The 12828-nt window shown below is 39.3% G+C and overlaps 1 long non-coding RNA gene across 4 annotated transcripts in view; it reads left to right on the top strand.

The window, feature by feature from the left end:
• The window catches only part of LOC117796398, a 95024-nt gene extending 82720 nt beyond the window's left edge, over positions 1 to 12304 (top strand). For 2 of the 4 annotated variants that reach the window (XR_004620880.1, XR_004620879.1), the window contains exons 2-4: positions 7575 to 7761; positions 7966 to 8097; positions 10518 to 12304. This is a non-coding gene — a long non-coding RNA (uncharacterized LOC117796398). The remainder of the gene's footprint in view (positions 1 to 7574; positions 7762 to 7965; positions 8098 to 10517) is intronic. The other 2 variants (XR_004620881.1, XR_004620878.1) reach the window with 2 other exon arrangements.
• The last annotated feature ends 524 nt before the right edge of the window (positions 12305 to 12828 follow it).

Here is a 12828-nt window from a genome sequence, read left to right as displayed (position 1 = left end):
ACATGTTACAAATCCTTTAACATGCTGCCATCACTTTTGCTTTCAATGGTCACATTTCCACCAAAGAAATTGAAAAAAAGGAGAAAAAAACCCTTCCATATTTATTATGTCNATTGATACCCCTGTCATGCCATTGGCTGGGAGCAGCCTATAGGAAGCATGGTTTTGGTGTGAATGCCGTGACAGAGCCAGAGAAACAGTAGCCGGGCTATTAGCCAGTTTTGCTCCCCATAGCATGAAATATGAACAGTAAACATTCATGATTAATTTATTGCTATTAAGTCTATTTCTTAAATAATTTTAGGTATTATGTTTTTAGTTCTATAATTTTTTTTCATTTGGTTCTTTTTTAGTGTTTCTATTTCTATCCTAGGAAATCCCATCTCTTTATCCATTACATGTATCTTTTCCTGTAAATTCTTTTACGTATTTATAATAGTTATTTTCAAATCTTTTTCTGCTAATTCCAACTGTTCGGTCATCTGCTGGTCTGATTCTATGGACTGTATTTTCTGTTCAATATGACCACATTTTCCTGTTTCTTCACAAGTCTCATGATTTTTAAAATTGTTTTCTGGATATTGTTTCTGGATATTGTGTATAAAAGAACAGTGGAGACTGGAGTACATTATTTTTTGTTTTGTTCATTATTCAGAGAGTGTGAGCTCCTTCTGTCTTTTTGATTAGGATGGGGAACTAATAATTCAGCTCTCACCTAAAGGGGTGTTGAGCTGGTGCTAGATTGCTGTTTTTGCTAGACTGCATTCAACTGTGATTAACCACATTCCCAACTTCCTTCACAGACTCTTTGACCCTATCACTATTTGAGCTGGAGGAGGTTAGGCTGTAGTTTTACCTTTGAATCAAAGTCTGAAGGATCTCTGGAATTTGAGCATCATGAGAATGTGAGAGACTATGTCATTATGTTCTTTTATTCAGCCTCTCCTCCACTGTCTCCTTCCCACTACAATTTGAAGTTGGGACAAGGAGAGCAGGGTCAGGCTGGGTGATTTATTTTTTATCTAGGGCTGGATCAGATTCTAGTCCTCCTTGCTGGGCTTCATTGTTGAATAACATCTGGCTGTGTGTCATCCTCTTTGAGAATCCTTTACAAAATCCTTCAGAGCAGGAGTCAGTAAAACTTTTCTGTAAAGAACTGGAAAATAATTTAAGTTTTCTGGGCTAGTCTCTGTCATTAATATGCAACTCAGCCAGTGTAGCATGAAAGCTACGGGTTGCAAGGCCTTCTTGGTCATTCTTGCTTTCTTGTAGGTTCTAAGGTGGATGTATGAATAGGATGCAAAGGAATGAGCATGGCTGTGTTCCCACAAATTTAATTTACCAAAGCAGATTGTAGTTTTCCGACATGTTTCCTATAATTAGCAGACCTAAAGAATTGTGCTTGTCAAATTTTAAGGTCATTAATTGTTCATTTGGGTTACTTTGAACACAGTTACTGTGCAATATACTCTTTTCCTAGCACATATGTTGGGCACACAATAATTATTTGCAGACTAAATGAAAGAATGGAAGAAAGTATGGGATGACTGGAAATGGAAAGAGAAGCAAGTGAGAAAACAGAATTTGATAATTAATGCTAGCCTCTGTAACACACCCTCCCTTCACCTCCACCCCCAAACCCGTGTCTTGACACAACAAAATTTAGTTCTTGCTTACATCACAGTTTGATGTGGGTCATTCAGGGACCCCAGTCCTTCTATGCAATGTCTTCACCATCCTCAGAGTCTTCTCCATTCAACCAGGAGAGAAAGCCAGGATCACAAGTGGAAGTTTCTAATATCCCAGGACTGGAAATGACACCCATCCCTTTTGTCTGTGTTTTGTTGTCAAGATCTCAGTCACAGGCACTGCCCTAGGGTGACAAATGGAGGATGAAAAATGTACTTTAGCTCTGTGCCTCGAAAGAAGAGGGGATTATGGCTATTGTTGAGCGCTAACAGTCTAGTTTGGATGGCATTTAAACAAGGCAATGAAGGGATAGAGCAGTTTAGATGAGAAAGCAATCATGATGACACTTCCCAGAGGGAGGAAACAGCATTTTCAGCGATGGCATACAAGTTAATTTTCTCAATAGAAGCTTGCAATGCTTGTAAGTGGTATCATTTGCAAATACATAAACTATCTTAGATAAATATAATTGCGTGCCGATGCAGGAAAAACCTTCACAAAACTATGATTGGCCACACTCCAAGATACATGAACACACAGNACACTTCCCAGAGGGAGGAAACAGCATTTTCAGCGATGGCATACAAGTTAATTTTCTCAATAGAAGCTTGCAGTGCTTGTAAATGGTATCATTTGCAAATACATAAACTATCTTAGATAAATATAATTGCGTGCTGATGCAGGAAAAACCTTCACAAAACTATGATTGGCCACACTCCAAGATACATGAACACACAGTGACAGATGTATAGGAATGAACCTGTCCTTGGTCTGGGTGAGGTTACAGGCATTAGGTTTGGTTATTTTAAAGCCCAGGGTACAATTATCAATCCCTGAAAACAATTATATCCTAATTTAATCTTAATTACATTGAGTCTCTTTCTCAGTAGCTGCAATTATGTCTTTCCAAATAATCCCACTGGACATTTCTCAGAGTTACAGAGAGTGCTTCCTTATCAGGGCTGGTGGGAGATAGTGGGACGAGTGGGAAGGCAGAGATCTTTGTATAAGCAAACACTTTATAAAGTACTGCATGAAAGAAAGGCATTGATAATGCAATGGTGTGTCGTCTATAATATTATTATCGTCATCACTTGAGTTTTTTCATTGCGGTTGAATTGCTTATGGAGTTGAAATACCAGTAATGGTACCTGCCTAAGCGAGATGAACCCATGGGACTTTTTTTTAAAGTAAGGATTACAGAGAAGCTGTTTCCTGGTGATGGGGAAAAAAAAAAAAAAAGGATTGTGGATCCCTTCCAAAATTGCACTTCCTTTAAAAATCTGGTTTCAAAGAAGTGGGATTTCCAGGGCGGTAGAAAATTTGGAGATGCTGCAATTTAGCATTCGTTCCTAGGCCTGAATTCCTGTCATCCCTATAGTGGTTTATGGCACAAATGAAAAATATCTGGAATTAAATTCAGGATCTTGAGCTGAGATAGCTTGAAGAAAGCCACCAAGGAGGTTGCAAGAAAACACTGCCCTTTCATTTACAAAAAGATGAGGCATCTCCTCTGAAGCCGCAGTTCCTTAAATAGGCCCTCCATGTTATCCCTGACAGCTCCGGAAGTACCCAGCACTGCTCTCCCTCAGGGTCTCCAGGAAGGTCGCCAGCATTTCAGCCTTGCTGTCATGACTGTGGCTCCCTTGGCAGAATATGCAAGCCTTCTTACGGCCATAGAGCATGGGTATATTTGCCTCAGTAACTATGCTTAGAAGTAGGGTAGCAGGGGTTGTCATGACTGGCTTCTGTCTTTTCTGGTAGGATGTGAGTTATCTTGGTTGACACCAAAGAATGACTAGAATGCAGATATAGTAGGAGTGAGTGAAGGCTATGACTTTGTTTTCATGTTAGCCAAATTTTCCTTTTACATATTCAAGGAATTTGCATGTACATAGGAGAATGTCAAATTTACCATTACAAAAAATTAGAATGACACATGTATGTGTACTGAAAACTAATGGTTATGCTAGCCGAAGAAAGGAAACATCACCATTAAATAGCTAACTGAGATTTTATTTCACTTTGGAAAGTTGAAATTCACGGGCGGCATTCTAAGGGATGTGTGTGCTACATTACCGGGCTCTTAGAAACACAGCGCCCTCTCAATAGGTGATGGTCAGTAGTGATCATTTTAGTTAATATTCATTGAATGCTCCTCATGTCCCTAGCAATGTTCCAGTAACTCTATAATGTAAGGAGTATGACTCCCATTTTATAGATGAGGAAACTGAGGCATAGGGAATGTATGGATGTTGTCTAGGTCCATAAAGTAAGCTTAGAGCCAGAATTCAATCCCAGCTAGCCTGACTCCAGATCGTCACATGATAACCTTTCTTACATTGTATTGCCCACCAACTTGGCATATGAGTTCGCTTTCCTGTGCTTCTTTTCTTTTCCCTGATTATTCAGGGCGTAGCTCTAAGAGAAAGAGGGAATCATCCCTTCTTATGTGATGCCCACAGCTTTTCTCTCCCCTCAGCAGCCCTAGCTCCAGGTGGAAAAGGCAACCTACTCACTGAGCAGGTTCTAACCTCTGCAGCCCAGACTGAGGGTATTTGCAAGAAGTAAGGAGGCTCTAGGCTAATGGGAAATTGGAAATAAAGGGTCTTCTGCTCTCTTCCAAATGCCCCAAAGTGCTCCAGCACAGATTAGCTGCAATAGTTGTCTTGCGGCAGGTTGAAAAAATTTCTTTACTGTGATCAATTAGACACAACTAACGTCCCCCACTCCACTATCTCCAGATACACACACACACACACGCACACACACACGCACACGCCCATGCACGCATACGCACACTCATACATGGGACATGTTTGAAATTTTATATTTCAAGCATTAATAAATCTAGATTTGTTGGCATTGTGGCTTCATTGAGCTGCTGAAAATCATCACAGCTCAAATGTTTCGACCCTTCTTGCACGAGGAAGAAGAGACGTAATAGTCTAAGATGAGTAGCAGGAACACTTTCAGCTTTGGCTTCAAATCACCTTACAGAAAAATTTTAGAGAGATACCCATGGAAGTATAAACTCTATGATGTTGGTTATTCAAGTCAAAAAGGCCAATGTTCAAGAAGGGTGCCAGAATGTGTTCATATTGATGACGGGGCGCCTGGGTGGCACAGCAGTTAAGCGTCTGCCTTCGGCTCAGGGCATGATCCCGGCGTTGTGGGTTTGAGCCCCACATCAGGCTCCTCTGCTATGAGCCTGCTTCTTCCTCTCCCACTNAGTAGCAGGAACACTTTCAGCTTTGGCTTCAAATCACCTTACAGAAAAATTTTAGAGAGATACCCATGGAAGTATAAACTCTATGATGTTGGTTATTCAAGTCAAAAAGGCCAATGTTCAAGAAGGGTGCCAGAATGTGTTCATATTGATGAAATCAGTCTCTTCCTGTAGTAGAGATTGGAAGGTCATGAACTTATTCCAATGTTCTTGCCATGGCTAGTCCAATTTTCTTTAAATATTTTAAAGAACCTGATTAATATTCTTTCCAAGTGATATTGATTGGTAGCAGACCATTGCCCTTGGAAAACAAATTTTATTTATTTTTGAATAGGTGGAAATAACCAGGAGCTGAGTCTGAAGAAAATGTGGGGGATAAAAAAAATGTGATAAGGCTATGGTGAAACACAGGGTGTAGCTGTAATAGTAAGATTCGATTTAATTGTGTAATATCATTGCTGTGAAGGCAATTTCCAAAAAAAAGCAAATACTACAACAACAAAAATTGTGCAGATGTGTGGCTGCATCGAATTTGTCTTGATCTAAGTAACAGGTGTCTACTTGATCTGACAGTAGCCTTGTGTATGTCTGAATTCACTGGAGTGTGTTTACAAGACTCAGTTTCATATTTTATGGTCACATGATTTAAATATGTATGTATGTATGTGAGTAATGAATCCAGTATAATATAGATGTAATAATAGAAAAATTAATGTTTTAGACACTAATGTTAATGACAAGAAGATAAGTGAAATTAAGTCAGCATTTCTGGTTTAGAGATAATTTTACTGTAAAGCCATGTCTTTCTCTTTTGTACCTCATATAGAATTCTACACCTTTAAGGAATATTCAGAATGGGTAAGAGTAATGCAAGGTTACTCTGAGCAGAAAATTTTTGGACTTCTCTTGGTAGCTTGTATATGACTAGCAGGTCTTTTAATTTTTAATAGCACAGGGGGCAAAACGAACATACTTGAAACTTCTTGAGTAGGACTTCATTTTTATTATTGCTACTAGATTTCAACATTTCACAGGAATATTCTATAGTTCTGAATCCTAATTGAAAGCTTCACATTTCACGCTTGGTCCTCTTAGGTTCAGTTTTGGGAACCAATGTTGGTTTTCCAGTGACATGGCAGAGAAGAAAGCCCTGGGCTGGGAGTTTACAGATTTGGGCAAAGTCCTTTTCTATGTTCGTTATTACTAGAATTGTGATTGTGCTGGACAAGATAGCCTGTCTCTCTCAGTCTTTGTAATCACATTGTTAAAATGAATAGAATGAACAAGTTGTCTGCAAGTGCCATTTTAGGTTCTCACCTTCAGTGACTTGGTTTCTTTTAAGTCACAAATTGGGTATTTTGTAGTTTTGATAGCAGAGATATTCTAAGACACTGACTTACTTGGCATCTGGCATTAAAGAAAAGAGCCAGCTCAGCAAATCCATTTTGTCTTCCCTCAAAGTTTGAGCTGGGGTAGGGAATGACCTACCCAAGCACTAACACAATCATCATTCTTATGGTGAAGCAACATAACAACTAGCTTGCTTGTTTCTTGGTTGACATACCCAGAAATTATCGTCATTACATGCCTCATGTATTGCTTAATTGATGGACGGTAGTATTTTTGGAGTGGTGAATTTTGCAATAGTCCCTTTCTTTTGATGGTTTTAAACCATAGAGTCATTATGGAAAATCAACTCTCTTCCGTATGTATACATAATTAGCATTGAATTCTCATGCAGATCAATCTGAGTATAACTATTCTACATTGAACTACAGCAATTCAGAACAAAGAGCAGTTCATCATATCCATGGTCATGAAATTGTAAACCATTTACATTTTTTGTTAGGTTACAAAAATATTGTATATAAAACCCTTTTAGAAATCCCTCAGTTCCTAACTTAGGATCCAGATCTCTTTTCACTCTATCACAAAGCTACAAAAATAAAGCAAAATATTTGCTGAGAGTAACTCAGTATAACTCCTCAGATTACTAGAAAACCTTTGCAAATTCAGACACCATGGCACATAAACTGAACTGCTCCTAATCCTGGATTAAAATGTGGACCGAACACTGAGTTGTCTAAATTGCGTGTCAATGCTTGGCTTCCAAGAAGTCACCTTCCAGAAGGTGACTTGAGTGATTTAATGGTAGGTTTAGTTTTGCATACCTTCTATTGAATATTTTAAAAACTCAGCACATTTAGAGGAAGGGCATATTGCTTGACAATAGGGAGTCATAATTGGCAATGTGCACCACAGTTGAAATTCAGGGATATTGGTGTTTGTGTGTGTGTGTGTGTGTTTAGGGGAACTGACCTTGGGATAGAAAGCTCATGGCAAAAAGATAATCTTCGGTAAGATAATCCACACTTTAAAAGTACAAGTTCTACCTGAAGACAGATTTATGATCCTAGCAGGTACTCAAAGAAAGCCTGAACTGAAGCTGCTCATGGCTGGGCAAACCTGGGGAAGTGGGAATACACTTTGGCATACGTAAGAGAAAGCATCAAAACCTCTCAAATATCAAGTAGTTTTTGGAAGGTTTTTCAAACTTTAGAGGTTTAAGATTAAGCAAGTTCTTTTAATATTTTAGAGTTATGGACTAAACTCCTAGAAATAAGAGTATATTTAATTTATCTTTTGCTTCCAATAGGGAACATCTCTATATATCTATTATATTTATTACCCTCTCATCTTCCAAAGATGGCCATGAGTAGATTTGGGGCAAAGACAAGGAAGAAACACAGAGAAGGGAAATGGAACAGGATTGAGAGGAAGAGGAGGAGGAAGGAACATTAACGAAGAACTTGGCCAATTTGTACAAACTCTTTTTGTCTTAAGTGAGTTTCTTTTATACTTCTCTATGCAATGTTACTATTAAAAATGATATTACGATGACCTCTTACCATTCTTGTTTCAGTATAAATCTCTTTCCCCCCCATTGATTTTCCTAACCAGGAAAGGAAATCCCTGTCTAGTTGATAACCATATCTTGTTGTAAATTTTCCTCCGTATCTCAAATGGGATCCTCTTGGCACTTCCAGCAGAGCTACGAGGCAAGCTGGCTTCCGTATCTTTGAAGTCCATGAATACAAAAGTTAGTCCGCTGGCTTTACCGGTTGAGAACTCCACTTCTTCATGATGGCCTTTGTACCTTCCCAAAGCTGTGCACCCAGGTAACACTGATGGATGATTCACTCAAATGGGACTGACCATTTTCTCATGAGGCGTATAGCTCTAAATTTGAGTCAAATGATACATAATTTTTGTGACGGAAAGTGTATCAGTTCTCTTTTCCTTGGTTAGGCTGCAATAATAAATGACCCTCAAATTTCAGTTCCTTATAAGAATAAAAACTAATATTTCGCTCATGTTCCATGTTAGTTGAGGTCAACTCTGGCTCCATCCCTCATCCTCTTCACTTTGGGATCCATGTTGATAGAAGATTCCCATCTGAGAACATGATGAGCCTTGTGTCAGAGGGAAAAGGTGGTGGAACCTCACGATGGCTCTCAAAGCATCTGCACCTGTCACTTCCACTGCCATGTCACCTGCCAGAGGAAACCACATGGCCAAATTTGATAGGAATGTAAAATCATTCCGTATGCAGACACAGTGAATATTTTGAAGAAGAATAAAATCTATCAGAAAAAGTGTGAGACAAAACTGTTTAGAGGCTTGTTCTCTGCTGGAAGACTACAATGCCAGGCTGATCCTTGCCTTCCCAGCCTTTCTCATAATTTATAGCTTTATCCTTATGACAACAAAACAGAAAAGCTGAGGAGAAAGACTTGTGGGGAAAATCTTTTGTTGGCACTCAGGGCACCAAACAGATTTCAAAAAAGAAGAGTCATTGAGACCTTTCAACTATTACCAAAGGACTAGGTGCCCCAGGAAGCTTTCCTAAATTAGCCCAGAAGTCTCCTACTCAACAGTTTTTTTTAAGGAGAGTCCCCTTCCACTGTCCTTATTCCATCAGTGAGCCGTTCTCTTTGTGGCAATATAAAATAATGATGAAAACATGTTTTGCTACCTGTTTCTCCTATTGGATTAGAAGTTATCTAAGAGCAGAGGTTGCTACACAGCAGAGGAAAAGTCATTGCTTCACTGTAAAGTTCCTCAAAATCATAGCAAATCCTAACTTGCTTATTCTGTTCATTTCTCAGAATGAGAACATAATTTGGTTTCAAACTCTTTTATCACTTAATTTTTTCTTTTTCAAGATATAAAGCAAAACGTAGGCACTATTCATCCATCCATCCATCCATCCATCCATCCGTCCGTCCGTCCGTCCATCCATCCATCCATCCAACCAACAAATATTGAATGCCCAGTAGAGTCCTTACACTAAGTCAGGTGCTGAGTTGTGGTACCAGATGCTCACAGTTTCTGCCCTTGTGAATTTTACCTGCTAGTGGGAGTGAGCCAGACAAATCAAATAACCACACAAACATAGTTATAAACTGTGATAAACATTAGGAGAGAAACTTAAAGCATAGTGTAAGAGCATATAAAGGACTGACTTCCTTGGTGTCTTTGTGAAGTCTTCTCTGAGGAAATGACAGTTGAGCTGACACCTGGAGGAAAAGTAGCAGTTAACTACATAAAAAAAGAAGACAAAACCATTCAAAGAAGCTGCAAAGGCATGTGCAAAGGCCCTGAGGTGGGGAGGAAGGGAAGAAAAGCCAGTTGTGAGAGAGTACAAAAAGCAAAGCAGCACACAATGGGAGAAGCAGGTGGGGCCAGTTTACTTAGGGTTTTTATGCCATTTTAAAGGTTTAGGTCTTTATTTACTGAAAGGTTTTTAGAAGGGACATGGAAAAATTTGAGTTTTTAGGTGTTACTCTAGTTGGCATGTGAAGTGAATTGGAGAGTGTCAGATGGATGGCAAGATAGCAACATAAAATCTTTTGCAGTAACAGAGACAGAAATTTCTACTCAGTGCAAAAAGTTGGATAGCACACTATTGATATTCTGGATTCTTAGTTCTAACAATTAATTTTAAAAAAATTAAATACCAATTTGGCAGAAACAAAATCTAATTTAAGTTAGCTCATGGTTCATGACTTATAACACTATTCAAAATATACATCTGAGCTAAATAATCTCCTCGATACCACAAGTGTAGGCCTATGACTCTTGAGGATTTCAGTGGATGGCCTTCAGGGAATCCATGGAGCTTCTGATATGCCATGAAAATTATGTGTGCTTATTCTTATATGTTTTTCTAGAGAGAGGGTCTATCAATGTTATCAAATTCATGTCCCCCAAATGATGAAGAAATACCGATTTACCTTACCGCTTGACCAACTCATAGTTACTCTATCACCACAATGCAGTCCTGGGAAATGTATCTTGAACTGGTGGGAAAGGTTAGCTGACCACCAAAGGCTTCCCCAGTGCAGAGGGGGTGCTGGGAATTGGCTGCCCAGCCAGACACTATATATCCCCATTCCCTTGCATCTGTCAGTAGGGGAGGGAGGGGTATGACTACTTCTGACCAATAAGATGTATGTAGACATTTTACTTGACACTTGTGTGTGAAGTTGGTTCTGTATCTGATATGTCTTTCCCATAATTTTTCCACCTTCTCTAGTGACCTTGGAGGTCGTGTTTTGAAACTGACAGCGTCACAAGCAGGAAGAATCCTTGATTGCTGAGTCATGGAGTCAGCCAGGAGAGCTGTCCAACAATGAACACCTGCATCAGATTTTCGTGATTAAGAAATAAATTTTTATTACCTTATGCAATTGAAATTTAGGGTTATTTGTTACAGCAGTTAATCCACCCTGGCATAGGGAAAATAACATCTCGTACAGGAAGGTACAGTAATATGGGTGTGTTGGCTGGAAAAAGTCCTCTTTGGATTTCTTCCTGGAATAAAGAAACAACACCGTCTTGCCGGCCATAGTTTCTTCGTGTCATTTTGCAATGTGTAAATTACTCTGAATTCCAATTTCTCGTACCCCAGGTCTTGGTTACATGAGAGCACGATTGCCATAGGTAGCTAATATAAATGGCTTTTAGCCACATGAGAACAATTTTAATAAAGTAAAAGAGAAATATGTGTTTAGGGGGTAGAGATATCCATTCATTCATTCAACAAATATTTGTTTATTGAATTTCTTTAATGTATTTTAAAATGTACCTGAGATTTGTTTTGATCAGGTCTGGTAAGATAAAAGACACAGAGATAACTGTTTTTTGGAAAAAGCTGTTTTTTACAATTCACAAGAAGATGAGACACATCAAGCCATGCAGAGCCACCTGGAGAAGCACCAGGGTTGGTCAGGAGGTGGGAGGGAGGGGAAAGCATGAGCAACAGCGTTTATTTTGGTTTTCTCCGGAAGAAATGGGCAAGGCAAGGTAAGCACCTAAGCGGGTTTAGGATTAAATAGTTTGAATAATTTTGACATGCTATAGGGCTGGTCTCTAGTTGTCTAATGATTGGCTTTGGGGTAACTAAGGGCACAGGATGGAGTCCCTGACCAGACTGCCTGATAAAAGGAAGTGGATGAGAGTATGGACTCCCGGTGGGTTGGTTGGCATATGAGAGCCGTGCTTCCAGGCAAATTGTTTAGTATCTCTAGGAATTAGTGAATCCTGGGAGGAGTCGTTCCTCCTTGGTTGGTCCATAAGGTCCCTGGATGTCAAAGCATCACAAAATATAGGAAATAAAAAAATGATTAATACATAAGGTACCAGATATATTTTAAAACATAAGGCACCAGGGTCTATGTAAGTAAAATTAACTAAATAATTACAAAGACACAGACTTACTAACCTTTAACAGACATGATTATTGTCTCCTTCCACCACGGAAGTCATTTTGACCACTGAATATTTTTATCAAAATTATTCACTTAAATATATACATCAAGTTGTTCAAGATTAGAATAAAGTCATGGGTATTTCAAATAACTAAAAGGAGGTCCTTGAAGAATTGTCTAAGTACTTCAGGGTTTAAATTAGACTATATTGAAACATGAACCTGGAAAGTATACAGAGTTTACATTAGTTCTGGAAGGTAAATGCAATTCCCTCTTAAATACCTTAAGTTCCCCCTCTGAGCCCACCCCAAGCATATTGTTCTAGAATATAGTCCCATGCCTAGAACTTACCAGGGGTTCCCCATTGCTTATTGCCAACATTTTCAAACTTCAGTCACGTATAGACCACCTTCTCAACTTATGCTATATTTGTATAATACCTTTTTTTTTTGTATTTTCTTAATTTTTTTTCTACAGATCAACTCACCATGCTACTATCTATGTAAGCCTCCTCTTAAGCAGTTTTTTTTTTTAATCTGTATAGTTTTGGATTTAAAGTGCTCATGACGTATTACTTCTGTGTGGTGCACAATAAACATATGGCTACTAAAAATCTTTAAAAATACTGTTTGTGAACCATATAACAACACACTGGTAATGGTCAGCGGTGCCATTGCCAGCCGGGGGAATCTCAGCTGGGAACATGGTTCAGTCCACTGAGCACACTTTGCAAGGCTCCTCGTCGTAGAGCCCCTGACTCTGCCTTTTTTACCATACTTTTCACTTGTCTGGGCATCGGTCAGGAGGACTGATCTTAATTTCCTGAAAGGGTTGTACTTTTTGTTTCCAGGACAGCCTGAGCAGGGTCTATGCCTTTAACACTGCCCTCCCCCACCGCAGGCAGGCCATTAGGCAGCCTCTAAAAATCCCCTACAACCTTGTGCAAAGGTTTTTTTCCAGCCTCTCCCTCCTACTCACGGCCTCAACCCTGTGTTGCCTCCAGCTCCTGCTTCCCTATCTCGGGGTTTGGCTTTTCTGCTCCGTCCCTTTAGGATGCTGTGTGGGTATGATTTTCCACTAGGTTTAATTTTACCTCTATCCCTGAGTGCTGCCTTTGAGCGGGGGGGGGGTTGTCCT

This window comes from Ailuropoda melanoleuca, chromosome 15 (assembly GCF_002007445.2).
Source record: "Ailuropoda melanoleuca isolate Jingjing chromosome 15, ASM200744v2, whole genome shotgun sequence".
Classification (NCBI taxonomy): domain Eukaryota; kingdom Metazoa; phylum Chordata; class Mammalia; order Carnivora; family Ursidae; genus Ailuropoda; species Ailuropoda melanoleuca.
This window is presented reverse-complemented; position numbering and strand designations above follow the sequence as displayed.